The 15990-nt window shown below is 46.5% G+C and overlaps 1 protein-coding gene and 1 pseudogene across 1 annotated transcript in view; both read left to right on the forward strand.

Moving 5' to 3' along the window:
* The window catches only part of LOC126109521 (uncharacterized), a 497003-nt gene that overhangs the window by 191517 nt on the left and 289496 nt on the right, over window positions 1-15990 (forward strand). The window lies entirely within an intron of this gene.
* On the forward strand, window positions 11759-11876 carry LOC126109956 (5S ribosomal RNA; annotated as a pseudogene).

A 15990-nucleotide genomic window follows, 5' to 3' on the forward strand; every position in this document is an offset into this window, starting at 1 on the left:
ACCTCCAGGTTACGCCTCCATTAATCATTCTGAATGTAAAATCGATACACCTGGTAATCGCCCACTGGCTCATCTCGTAGCAGACCGCTTTCCTGAACAAGTCACACGTCGCGTCTTCACAACGCCGCACTGCTTCGTTTGGACACCACAACTGCCGGAAATTACCCCCATCCCTTCAACCACTAAAGAAAAAAGACGCCAGATATAAATACACTCAGTAAGAATAAAACTGAATTGAAAGTTAAAATTTGGACTTATCATTAGGCAATGCAGAATCGTATCAGGCAGTCACAAAAAGGTAGCCTTCAGGGCAAAGCAAATAACGAATAGAAAATGCGCCTGAGAAAAATCAAACAGAAATAAATTTTTATGGAAGTATGTAGAAAGAAGTAGTAAATTATGGACTGTGGGAAAACCCGAAAAGATGAGGATCGAAAAGTTTGATGTGTGGTGTTTATAGAAGGATGAAGAAAATCAAGCGTACTGATAAGAGCCGGCCGGGGTGGCCGAGCGGTTCTAGGAGCTTCAGTTCGGAGCCGCGCTGCTGCTACGGTCGCAGGTTCGAATCCTGCCTCGGGCATGGATGGGTGTGATGTCCTTAGGTTAGTTAGGTTTAAGTAGTTCTAAGTCCAAGGGACTGATGACCTCAGAGCCATTTGAACCATTTTTGAACTGATAAGTCTCAGGGGCGTTATCACGTAATTATTAGGCCTATCCGAATTGGATAACTGAGGAGGCAGCAACTGTTTTCATAGAAGCAGATTTCTTAGTAATGTACTCGATTAAATTTAGCTAACACCGGCAAGAATGGCAGGAGGCGGTAAACTAGGCGACAATTGCGTCGGACCTCCATTTTCCCGGTGTAGTAAGGCGAGTGCCAGGTTGAGATTCATTGGCAGAGTCCTTAGAAAATGTAGTCCATCAACAAAGGTGGTGGCTTACATAACACTCGTTCGACCTATACTCGAATATTGCTCATCAGTGTGGGATCCGCACCAGATCGGGTTGACAGAGGAGATAGAGAAGATCCAAAGAAGAGCGACGCGTTTCGTCACAGGGTTATTTAGTAAGCGTGATAGCGTTACGATGTTTAGCAAACTCAAGTGGCAGACTCTGCAAAAGAGGTGCTCTGCATCGCGGTTTAGCTTGATGTCCAGGTTTCGAGAGGGTGCGTTTCTGGATTGAGGTATCGAATATATTGCTTCCGCCTACTTATACCTCCCGAGGAGATCACGAATGTAAAATTAGAGAGATTCGAGCGCGCACTGAGGCTTTCCGGCAGTCGTTCTTCCCGCGAACCATACGCGACTGGAACAGGAGAGGGAGGTAACGACAGTGGCACGTAAAGTGCCCTCCGCCACGCACCGTTGCGTGGCTTGCGGAGTATAAATGTAGATGTAGACATAGAACTTGACGTGGCAAGGAACGAACAAGTCGTTCGAAGTTCCCTGCATAAATACTGACCCATTCTGCCGTTATAGCCGCCCACAATCGAGAAATTGTACAGGAGTTCGTGCACTAACTGACCTGTCGATTATGTCCCATAAATGTTGGATAGGGTTGAGGTCGGGCGGGCTGGGTGGACAAATCGCACGAATTGTCCAGAACGTTCTTCAGGCACAATCGCGAGCAATTGTGGCCCGGTGACATCGCACGTTGTCGTTTATAAAAATTCCATCCTTGTTTAAAGAACATGTGCCGGCCGGAGTGGCCGTGCGGTTCTAGGCGCTTCAGACTGGAACCGCGCGACCGCTACGGTCGCAGGTTGGAATCCTGCCTCGGGAATGGATGTGTGTGATGTCCTTAGGTTAGTTAGGTTTAATTAGTTCTAAGTTCTAGGCGACTGATGACCTCAGAAGTTAAGTCGCATAGTGCTCAGAGTCATTTGAACCATTTGAGAACATGACGTCGATGAATGGCCGCACATTTCCAAGCAATGATCGGTTCAGTTGGACCAGAGAACTCACACAATTCACACCATTATGAAGTCACCATAGCTTGCTCAGCCTCTTGTTGACAATTTGGGTCCCATGGCTTCGAGGGGTCTGCGCCACACTCGAACATTGCCATCAGCTCTTACTAACAGAAATCGGGACTTATCTCACGAGGCCACGGTTCCCCCGTCGTCTACGATCCAACCGTTACGGTTTCGTCCGCACGGGATGCGCTGCAGCCTGTGTCGCGCCATTCGCCTCCTTCTATAGCCCGTCAACGTCACATTCTGCGGCACTGTCCTAATGGATACGTTCGTCGTACGTCCCACACTGATTTCTGCTGTGTTGCTTGTCTGTTAGCACTGACAACTCTACGGAAACGCCGCAGCTCTGTCGTCGGCCACTGCCATGTCCGTGGTGACAGGCCTGAAATTTTGTATTCTCGGCACACTCTTGACACCGGGCACCTCAGGATATTGAATTCCCCAACTATTTCCAAAACTGAATGGCCCATGCCTCAAAATCCAACTACTATTCTGCGTTTCGAGAAAGGAGATGGAAACAGTCGAGAGGCAGCACGGCTAAACCAAAACGGGTACCCTCACAGACACCAACCACATCACATAACATTATAAGCCCTTTCAAATCTGGTTTCGCAAGAGAGAGCGGAGAAGGTCATAGTTGTGAAAAGGGGCCAAAATCAGTTACTCTCAGATGCACAAAACACACAAACTTTATTTTTCTAAAAAAAACTTAATCACACATGCCCTTAAAAGGACTCAAAACAATACGGGTGAAAGCCCGAACACAAGTTATTAAAATTGCTTTAAGGAATACATGCGGCTGAAGGCCTTACTTAAAAATATTTCACGTAAAAACTCGGCTGAAGGCTACATACTGAACGTAGAACAACTCAACGCTTAAGGCCTGGTTAACAAATATTTCAAATGGCGCCAAATCTCTTTTTTTTAATTTAAACAAATTAATCTTGAAAGATTAGTTTAAGTCGGCTGAAGGCCTTATTTTAAAATTAAAACAAGCTAAACTACGAGGTGCATTCAAGTTCTAAGGCCTCCGATTTTTTTTCTCTGGACTGGAAAGAGATAGAAACATGCGCATTGTTTTAAAATGAGGCCGCGTTCATTGTCAATACGTCCCAGAGATGGCAGCACCGTACGGCAGATGGAATTTTACCGCCAGCGGCGAGAATGAGAACTGTTTTAAATACTTAAAATGGCGACGTTTTCCTTACTTGAACAGCGTGCAATCATTCACTTTCTGAATTTGCGTAGTGTGAAACCAATTGAAATTCATCAACAGTTGAAGGAGACATGTGGTGATGGAGTTATGGATGTGTCGAAAGTGCGTTCGTGGGTGCGACAGTTTAATGAAGGCAGAACATCGTGTGACAACAAACCGAAACAACCTCGGGCTCGCACAAGCCGGTCTGACGACATGATCGAGAAAGTGGAGAGAATTGTTTTGGGGGATCGCCGAATGACTGTTGAACAGATCGCCCCCAGAGTTGGCAGTTCTGTGGGTTCTGTGCACACAGTCCTGCATGACGACCAGAAAATGCGAAAAGTGTCATCCAAGTGGGTGCTACGAATGCTGGCAGACGACCACACGGCTGCCCGTGTGGCATGTTGCCAAGCAATATTGACGTGCAACGACAGCACGAATGGGACTTTCTTTTTGTCGGTTGTGACAATGGATGAGACATGGATGCCATTTTTCAATCCAGAAACAAAGCGCCAGTCAGCTCAATGGAAGCACACAGATTCACCGCCACCAAGAAAATTTCGGGTAACCGCCAGTGCTAAAAAAATGATGGTGTCCATGTTCTGGGACAGCGAGGGCGTAATCCTTACCCATTGCGTTCCAAAGGGCACTACGGTAAGAGGTGCATCCTACGAAAATGTTTTGAAGAACAAATTCCTTCCTGCACTGCAACAAAAACGTCCGGGGAGGGCTGTGCGTATGCTGTTTCACAAAGACAACGCACCCGCACATCGAGCTAACGTTACGCAACAGTTTCTTCGTGATAACAACTTTGAAGTGATTCCTCATGCTCCCTACTCGCCTGACCTGGCTCCTAGTGACTTTTGGCTTTTTCCAACAATGAAAGACACTCTCCGTGGCCGCACATTCACCAGCCGTGCTGCTATTGCCTCATTTTCCAGTGGTCAAAAGAGACTCCTAAAGAAGCCTTCGCCGCTGCCATGGAATCATGGCGTCAGCGTTGTGAAAAATGTGTACGTCTGCAGGGCGATTACGTCGAGAAGTAACGCCAGTTTCATCGATTTCGGGTGAGTAGTTAATTAGAACTTGAATGCAACCTCGTAATAGACGGCTGAAGGCCTCGCACAATACTTCAGACTAAAAGAAAATCACAATCTAAAACCAACAGAACAGTGGTGCTTAGATGTGTTCCAAGGGTCGGCCTGAGGAGGTAACTCTCCCGTGGAGTTAGGTGAGACAGGCAGCCAAACGTAACACTAAATAATCGGATGGCAACCCGGCCCCGGGGACGGCTGAAGGACCGACCAACAACCTAATCAATTCCCTTCCGGCCGACCAACGGCACGACAAGGGAAAAATCAGCGAGGACGAAGATACCAGCAGCAACCTCTTCAAATATTGGTGTGTAAATACAGCCAAGGCGCGATAACCACTCAAAAATATGAACAACACCAAAGGCTGCCGAACTACAAGCCGTGCCGGACTCTGCCCCAACCGACCGACTGACAATGCGCAGGCAGCGTTAACATAACTGCTCAGCCGAAATCTCACAAGCTACACACAGCTCCACGGAAACACTTCCACAAGCACTCGAACAATCCTAAAAGCAATCACAAGGACGAATCACAATTCAACCGAGCGAGGTGGCGCAGTGGTTAGCACACTGGACTCGCATTCGGGAGGACGACGGTTCAATCCCGTCTCCGGCCATTCTGATTTAGGTTTTCCGTGATTTCCCTAAATCGTTTCAGGCAAATGCCGGGATGGTTCCTTTGAAAGGGCACGGCCGATTTCCTTCCCAATCCTTCCCTAACCCGAGCTTGCGCTCCGTCTCTAATGACCTCGTTGTCGACGGGACGTTAAACACTAACCACCACCACCACAATTCAAGACACACACAGAACCCATAAGCCAGGGGCGGGCAGGAATCCTGCACATGTGCGGTGCACTTGCACGCGTGCAGTTAACAGGTGTTCCACGTGCACACAGGGGCAAGCTGGCCACCCGCTTATCTCCCATCCCCACCATACCTTCTGTCCGCCCCCTCCTCTGTAATGCGTTTTGTTTCCTAGCTTGCTTTATTGAGTGAATGAATAAGGTTAGTAGGAGTGCTTGAAAGAAATCATGGTTTGAAAGAGTACCTATTACCTACTATACGTTTTATTTAATTATCACAGGTGGAGTTTACAATACGTTCAATATCTGGAACAAAATTTCTACATACAGACAAACACAAACAGTTACGTAAATTTTCATCACTGATGTTTGCTCTTAACCGAGACTTATTAATTCAGCAAATGGTTTTTCAGCTCTCGCTACATTAAGCGCAGTCTTATAACTTCCACATACCGCTGGGCTATTATTGCTGTCGTCCTGAAAACTGGAAAACAGTGCTCCATAAAATGCTGTTAGATGAGAGACATGACGAGAGAAAGTCACAGATCTCTCGTGACAACAGCAACTACGACAAATTCAAATGGCTCTGAGCACTATGGGACTTAACTGCTGTGGTCATCGGTCCCCTAGAACTTAGAACTACTTAAACCTAACTAACCTAAGGACATCACACACATCCATGCCCGAGGCAGGATTCGAACCTGCGACCATAGCGGTCGCGCGGTTCCAGACTGTAGTGCCTAGAACCGCTCGGTTTCTCCGGCCGGCCAACTACGACAGATTCATCTGGTATCGTCAGATCGCTCTTCTTAAGCTCAGTCAATTCCCCATCCGCTCAGAATCCGACAATAAATTGTACTCGTCCTTGTGAAATTTATTATAATGGCCTTCAATACTAAACTTCCGTTGACCAGCGAGAATACTGCCACATATTAAACATTTCGAATTTTCACGTTTTTGCACAAAGAAAAAATGATTCTCCCATTACTTTTTAAAAGATAGCAAATCTCCACTTCTCCGTTTCTTGAAATACAACGTTCACTACATAGTGCTCGCTTCGCATCAACGTCCGCAGCTTAGCCTGGCACTACACTGCCGCAACCTGCCGGCTGTCGCCACAGCTCCGGTCGACGCCTGCACGCGAGCAGCACACGTGCAGCGCTGAGCGCTCATGAGCCGCGTGCAACGTTTGCCCGCCCCTGCCATAAGCGGTCGGCGATCAAATACTCAAATACACGTCGCCCGATGAGACGACCGACCGACCGACCGACCGACCGACCAACCAACGGTGGTTCCCGCTGCAGTCTCCATCCGTCGGACAGTGCACGTGTGTCGCCAGTAGTCGACGAGTACTGGTTGTCCGGACCTCACTGCTGCTGCGTCCCAACTCAACTGCCGACAGACCACGACCCGGAAATACTACCGGTCGCTGCACAGATAGTACGACAGTGCACTTATCGATAAGCGCTGCTGCTGCTGCTGCTGCCACTCACGGGCAAGAAAACCAGCAGCTTAGTGACGTCAGTAAAGCGAATAAAGACAAAACAGGAGACAGCGGCACCGCAAAGATAAGCTGTCGAGCAATAAACGGCACGATTGCGAGCCGCGCACAGCTAACACTTTTTGGGCTTTAGTGAGATCTTGAGATGAACGACGAGGGAGGCGGCAGACTGTGCGTGCACCAGATTGTGCGGACCGGGTTCTACAGGATATTGAAATGCATAGTACAAGCTCAGTGGCCCGCCAACACGTGTAAGCCTCTTATGTGTATCCTGCATCAAAACCGCTACTCCTCCCATAGCCTGCAAACCCGTGGAAACCCCATTGAACATCTGTTGTGATGTGGATGCGATGCAGCAGCCATGTATTGTGATTCGGCAGGATTTGTTGTTGTTGTTCCACGCACACCATCCACTTCCTGACACACGTTCACAGGACCTTTTTTCCCCCATTTTCAGTCAGGAATCCCTCTCTTGAAATCGGACGGTTTTATTTGTGTTCACCCTGTAGATCGGAATAAGCAGCTTTGTCGGTGATATGAAGGGCAAAAAGTTGGAATATAGAAAGGATATTGGTGGACACAAGTCTCACAAATAACAGTTTGGGTTCATGCCTGGAAGAGCAACGACTGATGCAATACATGCTTTAAGCCGGATAGGGGAGAGACACGGGGAGCTACAAGCCGATCTACATACGGCTTTCATTGATTTGGAGAAAGCATATGACAGTCCCAAGGAACGAAAAATGGAGAAGCATGAGAGAGCAGTCCGTGCCAGAGAAGTATGTGAGTTTAGTGAAGGAAATGTGCAGAGGAGCAATGACACAGGTGAGAAGTAGTGTGGCCATGACAAGTAAAAGTAGGGTTACATCAAGAGTCTGCGCTTAGTCCCTACCTCTTTGACCTGTTTGTGGATGTGCTGGTGAAAGATGTGAAGAAGAAAACGCCGTGGAATATGATGTTTGCGGATGATGTGGTTCTTTGTGACCAGAGCATCGACAGACTTGACGAAATGGAGGATTGGAGGAAGGCACTAGAAGAAAGAGGGGTGAAAATTAGCAGGACAAAGTCAGAATATTTAGCACTGAAGGATGTGCAGATGAGGTCTTGCAAGATCGAGGATGATGAGTTGAAATCGGTCTGCAAATTTAAATACCTGGGGTCATACATACAGAGGGACGGAGGACTGGAAAGCGAGATAAAACACCGAATAAATTGCGGTTGGAACAACTGGAGGAAAATGAGTGTTGCGTGATAAGAAGGTGAGCATTGGTTGAAAGGCAAAATGTACCAGTCGGTGCGAGGGTCTAATATGATATACGGGGCAGAGACATGGCCAATCTCAGTAGCCCAGGGAAGAAAGATTGATGATGCGGAAATGAGGATGCTGAGGTGGATGTGTGCGGTAACAAGGAAGGACAGAATTATAAATGAATTTGTTAGAGGAGCTGTGAAAGTGGGACCTATGGGGGAAAAAGATACAAGAGAGCAGACTAAGGTGGTACGGACAATTACAGAGAAAAGGGGAAGAGTACATCAGAAACAAATTTGAAGATATAAAGATTGAAGGAGCGAGAAGGAGATAAGATATTCGGGGACCTAAGGGAGAAAGGATGGAAGAAGGAAGAGGCAATGGATGAAGTACTATGGAGGAGAAGGATCAAGAAGAGCGACGACTACCCTACGTGACGTGGGACAAAAAGAAGAAGAAGAAGTCTCACAAATATGATGATAGACGCTCTTCAATTAAATTGTGGCGAGGCTATCAGCTAGAGCCTATCCAGTGCAGGCGACATGAAGAGCGCAATATGGGCTACATGTTTCCACAGGGTGTCGACAGAGAAACACCTCATTCATCATCTTTGACACATCAGTTGTTGTAAATATTTACATGCTCAGAGGGATAACAAGCCCTACATTCACAAGGAAAGGCTTCCAAATTGTACCCTGGATGTTCGCAATTCCCACTTCAGGTTTCTGGCCGATCCTGAACTTCAAACAAGGTGTGTTCGTAGCGAAACCCAGAATCCTAATGAGTCTCTAAATTCACTCACGTTGAACCTATGCCCTAAAACCAAATTTGCATCTGCTACGGTTGTCAGAATTGCTACTTTTTGTATATAATAATGGGAACGTAGGGGGATGAAGGTATTGGAGAGAATGGGCTATATGATAGGAAATTTCACTCAATAAGTCTTGAGAAAAATAGATTTAGAGCGCTGAAAAGTAAAGACCTGGAAAAGGAAAGAAAGCAGGAAGCAAGAAACCAGAAGAGAAGCCTTGAAGGAACGGAGGACCATGAGGACAAATGTGGGCTCTTCTGAAGATGCGACAAAAGAAAATACTTTGGGTTGAACTTTAAATTCCATTTCCTGATTTTTTTCTTTAAATTTTTATGTATGTATTACTCAGAACCTATGAAGGCTACAATTATGACATGTTGTACCCTTAAAACGCTGTCTCAAGAATAAATTTTGAAATTCTGGATGTAAGCTGAGATATGGGCAAAGTGACTGAAATTTTGCATGAATTTTATATTGTTCTTACAGAACTATAATTAAAAAGTTATTAAAATTCTCCTAGTCGATACACTCTAAAAACCTCATGAGAACAGCTTACTAAGTGCAAAAAGATTAAACAGAGTAAATTTTGTAGAAAGTTCTCGAATATTTTCAGAGGATTAGGAACATAAATTAGGTTTTGAAAAGAAAATTTTTGAATTCCAGAACACAAGTTAAATGTCTGTAACTCAAGGTACTTAACAGTATATGTGTTAATTTAGGCCCGCACCTCGTGGTCGTGCGGTAGCGTTCTCGCTTCCCACGCGCGGGTTCCCGGGTTCGATTCCCGGCGGCGTCAGGGATTTTCTCTGCCTCGTGATGGCTGGGTGTTGTGTGCTGTCCTTAGGTTAGTTAGGTTTAAGTAGTTCTAAGTTTTAGGGGACTGATGACCATAGATGTTAAGTCCCATAGTGCTCAGAGCCATTTGAACCATTTTTGTTAATTTAGTGCGTATTTGGTGTCTCTCTTAAATAGTGTGCACATTTTATAAGGATGACCATTTTATGCGTCGTGATGGATCGCTCCTTCGTAAGCCGGAATCTGAAGATGGTTGTAGAAATCAACCGAAACTAGTCATCGTGCTTTGCAGTATAATGAAAATTACGGTAGAGAAATCAGAAGCTTTTTACGTTCAAAATTTTTATTTAATTAATACGTTGGAAAAAAGCTAGGCATTAGTATAAATTAAGTCTGTGTTTTAAGATAGCAAATTTGTTAATCAGGCATCGATTATAAGACGACTGAATTGTGGAAATTGAGAGGAAAATGGGAGGACAACGAAGAACGGATGGGTGAGTGGAGGGAAGAATGGGAGGGGCGGCTATTCCCCGAGTGCGACGGAAAAGTCGATTCTCTCTCCGTAATCAGCAAATTGCTCTGCAATATTTCTCCACTCCGTATTTTTTTCGCTTCATTTTCCCAGCGGGGCTCTTGTGAACCTACCGTTAACCTCTTTCTGCGCAACAGAGAGGGCCGTTTTCACCATTATTTCCCGGAACTGGCTATTGATAAGCGATTTACTCTGTCGCATTTTCAGTACGCTTGGCGCAGTTACAGACACAAACATTATTTTAGGAGTTGCGGCGCGTGGAACTGTGGTCGCCCTAAACGGTGTCTCGCTGCCTTTAAGCACGAAACTCTGCATGTGATAGACGAGTATTCTCAAACTGATGGTCAGAAATGAATTTACAGAAGGGTCCAGAGAAATGTAGACACTCTCTGATAGTCGATATCTTTGGAGCAAAATGACCTATCGTTGTAATTTTGCGCGGTAGCGTAGTCAATTGTTTTCTCAACAGATCTTGGCGCGAATTTTTCAGCAGATACCAGTCCAGCAACGAATGAAATAAGACTGTCGTTTGAGCAACGCAAGGTCGTACTGAAATTGTAAGTAGGCTGTTTAGGTTTTTATGTTGGTAACGCCACGTAGCGCTCTGCATGAAAATCACTGACTGTGCTGCGTGCAGTCTGTGGTTGGTTGGCATTGTTGGAATATTCGCTATTGTAGTGTTGGTCAGCTGGATGTGAACAGCGCGTAGCGTTGTGCAGTTGGAGGTTAGCCGCCAGCAGTGGTGGATGTGGAGAGAGAGAGAGAGAGAGAGAGAGAGAGAGAGAGAGAGAGAGATGCCAGAGTTTTGAGAGATTACTATGAGCGGACGATCTGGACGTGTGTCCGCCAGAAAAAGGAAATTTGTAAAGATGGATGTCATGAATTGATTTTTGAACATTAAGGTAAATACATTGTTTGTTCTATATCAAAATCTTTCATTTGATAACTATGCCTAGAATCTTTTATTTAGCTTGCATTATTGGCGCTCGCTGTATTGCAGTAGTTCGAATAACGAAGATTGTTGTGAGGTAAGTGATTCATGAAAGGTATAGGTTATTGCCAACCAGGGCCATTCTTTTGTAGGGATTACTGAAAGATTTCATTGCGCTAAAATATATTGTGTGTCAGTTTAGTGAGGATCAGAATAAGTAAAGAGAGAACTGTCTGAGTACGTTCAGATTTACTCAACTGTCTTTGTATCAAATAACGTAGAAGTCTACCAGCACAGTAATTTATAATTTTTCTAAGGGGACGTTTCAAAATGATACTGGAAGTACGAAAGCATGATGGAGGTACAACGGCGTAATGTGTACGGAACAGCCACCGACACGTACAAGAATTCACTGCATTCGGGTTAAATCTGAAGCAGGCAATATTGTTCAGGATGTGCATAACGAAAGCTCTGACCGACGAGAAAAAAAGATGACGGGCTTCCAGCGCTGCTGTGTTGCAACATTTCACTAGGTCACCTCAAAAAATCTGTGAAGCAGGGAGCACGTGAAAGCGGGGTAAGACGATCAAGCGCGCGACGAATTCTGAAGACTGCAAAGTGGGAAGTGTACATTCCAAGATCGCTGCACGCTATGGACGAGAACGGCTCGGATCGATGGATGGAGTACTGCGAATGGTTTGAAGGCATGCTTTGCGAGGATGAACGGTTTGCAGGGATGGTTATCTGGTCTGAAGAGGCGCAATTCAAGCTGAACGGTACTGTAAAGCGCCACAGCTGGGTTCCTGAAAGTCTTCACGTTCACGTGGACAAACATCTCAGTTTAGCAGATATTACTTTTTGGTGTAAGGCAACGGCCTTGACGCAGTGGATACACCGGTTCCCGTGAGATCACCGAAGTTAAGCGCTGTCGGGCGTGGCCGGCACTTGGATGGGTGACCATCCAGGCCGCCATGTGCTGTTGCCATTTTTAGGGGTGCACTCAGGCTCTTGATGCCAATTGAGGAGCTACTCGACCGAATAGTAGCGGCTCCGGTCAAAGAAAACCACCATAACGACCGGGTGAGCGGTGCGCTGACCACACGCCCCTCCTATCCGCATCCTCCACTGAGGATGACACGGCGATCGGATGCTCCCGATGGGCCGCTTTTGGCCTGAAGACGGAGTGCATGTGCACTGTGTGGTGTGGCCTGCCATCCCGTCATTTGGTTGATGCATTTTCCTTCGAAGGTTTCGTAACTGGTGAGGCATATCTTGATACGCCGCGAACATCGATTTTACCTGCCGTCCGAGAGACGTTCGGAAATGAAAGTTGTTGCCTACGACAAGATAGAGCCCTACCTCTGTAGGACTGAGATGTCAGAGCCTACTTGGATGAAAATTGCCTGGACGATGGATAGGTGGAAGAAGAGCTGTTTACCCACCACGGTCTCCAGACATTACACCTCTTGACTTCTATCTATGGGGGATCTTGAAAAATGAATTTTACCAACAGAAGCCAGCTACAATCAACGACCTGCCAGAAACCATGGAGGCGTCCTGCGCGGCTATCCCATCGGCAGTAATGACAGCCGTAGTGCGGTCAACAGTTCAGCCGTATCGACATTATTTGGGTGCTAATGTAGGTCACTCCGAACAAATAAAATGACTTTCCCACCGTGCAAGAATTGTAACGGTATGTCACTTTGTTCCATTAATATTGACTATCAAAGCAGAGGCTGAAAATACCGCTTCAGCGGTAAATTTCTTTATTTTCACACGACCGGTTTCGGACTGTTATAAGCCCATCTTCAAGTATCGTAGCTGTGCTGTGGTACCCGAGCGCCGCGCGTAACAAGCGCGGTGTGCTGCCTGTGAGCTCAGAACAGGTTGACAACTGAAGCGGTATTTTCAACCTCTGCTAAAATGCTTTGTTGCGGACGTTCTTCCAACAGGATTGTTTGGCTATCAAAGACTGTCAACATTTTTCTGGACCCGTCTTTACAGTATTTTATGTGCCTTTTTACTGGCATTAACAACTTCCACCTGAAACTTCCTGGCAGATTAAAACTGTGTGCCGGACCGAGACTCGAACTCGGGACCTTTGCCTTTCGCGGGCAAGTATCATCTGAGCTACCCAAACACGACTCACCACCCGCCCTCACAACTTCCGCCTTATAGCAACTACACTGCCTGACAAAATGAGTGAAGCAGCTGGAACACATGGTCGAATGTCACCATCACCATCTGCGACATGGAAATGAATCCAACGTGAAAGACGCGCGGACACCGAGTACTCTCGTGAGACAGAGTTATCAGTACGCCACAGAATTTGAAAGGCGCCTCACGGTGGGTCTCCATTTAGCCAGACGGTTGAGTCGCGCAACACTCATATTAAACTTCCTGGCAGATTAAAACTGTGTGCCCGACCGAGACTCGAACTCGGGACCTTTGCCTTTCGCGGGCAAGTGCTCTACCATCTGAGCTACCGAAGCACGACTCACGCCCCATCCTCACAGCTTTACTTCTGCCAGTATCTCGTCTCCTACCTTCCAGACTTTACAGAAGCTCTCCTGCGAACCTTGCAGACCTAGCACTCCTGAAAGAAAGGATACTGCGGAGACACGGCTTAGCCACAGCCTGGGGAATGTTTCCAGTATGAGATTTTCACTCTGCAGCGGAGTGTGCGCTGATATGAAACTTCCTGGCAGATTAAAACTGTGTGCCCGACTGAGACTCGAACTCGGGACCTTTGCCTTTCGCGGGCAAGTGCTCTACCATCTGAGCTACCGAAGCACGACTCACGCCCGGTATTCACAGCTTTACTTCTGCCAGTATCTCGTCTCCCACCTTCCAAACTTTACAGAAGCTCTCCTGCGAACCTTGCAGAACTAGCACTCCTGAAAGAAAGGATACTGCGGAGACATGGCTTAGCCACAGCCTGGGGAATGTGCTAGTTATGCAAGGTTCGCAGGAGAGCTTCTGTAAAGTTTGGAAGGTAGGAGACGAGATACTGGCAGAAGTAAAGCTGTGAGTACCGGGCGTGAGTCGTGCTTCGGTAGCTCAGATGGCTGAGCACTTGCCCGCGAAAGGCAAAGGTCCCGAGTTCGAGTCTCTGTCGGTGCACACAGTTTCAATCTGCCAGGAAGTTTCATATCAGCGCACACTCCGCTGCAGAGTGAAAATCTCATTCTGGAAACATTCCCCAGGCTGTGGCTAAGCCGTGTCTCCGCAGTATCCTTTCTTTCAGGAGTGCTAGGTCTGCAAGGTTCGCAGGAGAGCTTCTGTAAAGTCTGGAAGGTAGGAGACGAGATACTGGCAGAAGTAAAGCTGTGAGTACCGGGCGTGAGTCGTGCTTCGGTAGCTCAGATGGCTGAGCACTTGCCCGCGAAAGGCAAAGGTCCCGAGTTCGAGTCTCTGACGGTGCACACAGTTTCAATCTGCCAGGAAGTTTCATATCAGCGCACACTCCGCTGCAGAGTGAAAATCTCGTTCTGGAAACACTCGTATTGGTAGACTGTACTGATGTGACAGTCTCGCGATGGGAACATGAGGGCAGGTGTACTCCTAGTCGTTCTACCAAGCACACTGTAAACCATTCAGTCACGCCTGCCATCCGAGGACAGGTAATGGACTTGTCGCAACATTCTGTGTCATCTCGCACTATTGGTCGGATTCTAGCAGCTGCCGGACCAGGGTGTTACCGTCCCACGGTTAGGCTGCCGTTAACTTCACAACACGAAAGGCGGCGTCTGGCGTGGTGCGTAAACGGCAAGCATGGACGGCCGGTGGATGGCCACTAATCTCAATGAACAGAATACAACACTGCATGAAACCTACGATAATGACGGAAGCTGAAGAAATGAATTAAAATTTGTGTCATGGTCGGGACTTGATCCCAAGTCTCCTTTCTTACTAGAAAGTTATGCTAGCCATTTGCCTAAAATTTTTTAAATTGTCTCAAATGAACATCCTGCAGACGTCACCTAGGTTCTGTAATCCCAGTACACTGAACACTGATGGACTCCGTAGTTACTGCTCCACTGCTCGTTCTACAGCGACTGCGTGCCGGTTGACAGATAGTGTAAAATTGGGGATAGGCTGCAACACCACCTCGTTGCTTATTCAGATACCCTTTGTTTTACAACTGAAATTTCAGTGCAGGTTGTAGACAACCTTACTTGTTGGATACTTTTCAATCTCTTTCGTCCCCCGACATCTTCTACCCTCTACAGGCCCCTTTAGTACAATGGAAACCATGCCCTGTTGTCTTAACGATATCCTATCACACCCCTATTTGTCTATGTTTTCCACATGTTCCTTTCCTGGCCAATTCTAGCGAGAATCTCCTCATTTATTACCTAATCACTTCATCTTATTTTCAACATCTTTCTCTAACTCCACCTCTCTGACGCTTGGATCGTCTTCTTTTCTGGTATTTCCATACTTCCACACTTCCATACGATACTATGCTCCAGATGTAAATCCTAACAAATTCCTTGCTCAAATTAAGGCCCGTGTTTGATATTAAGAGAAGTTCTTACGATGAAGGGTGCCGTTTTTGTCTATGCTACTCTGCTTTTATGTCCCACTTGCTTCGTCCGTCACGGATTGCTTTGTTTGTAAGACAGCAGAATTCCATTACTTCCTCTACAACAACCCCCCCCCCCTCCACCTTCCCCCGTTTTGATATTATAAGGTTATCGCTGATCTCGTTCTTCTCCTCCTCCTCATTACTGTCACCTTCCTTTGGTTTACTCTGAATTAATATTCTGTACCATTCGACAGGACCTTTGAATGTACCTCACCATCACTCCGGGGGGCAATATCATGAACAAATCTTATCACTGATATCCTTTCACACTTAATTCTAGTACTTCTGCTAAATCTTCCCCTTATTTCCATCATCACTTCTTCGATGTAATGGTTGAACAATTCTCAAAAATTTCGTCGACCGCGGGTTTCGCAAGGGATGCGACTAGTAAAGCGCATGTGTATTGGATGATCGTGAGCACAAGCAGACTATAGTTTACTAGAATATGAATACGTCTTGTAGTACTTAATTTATGCAGGCCGCTATGGATGAGCGGTTCTAGGCTCTT

The sequence above is a fragment of the Schistocerca cancellata genome, chromosome 12 (assembly GCF_023864275.1).
Source record: "Schistocerca cancellata isolate TAMUIC-IGC-003103 chromosome 12, iqSchCanc2.1, whole genome shotgun sequence".
NCBI lineage: Eukaryota > Metazoa > Arthropoda > Insecta > Orthoptera > Acrididae > Schistocerca > Schistocerca cancellata.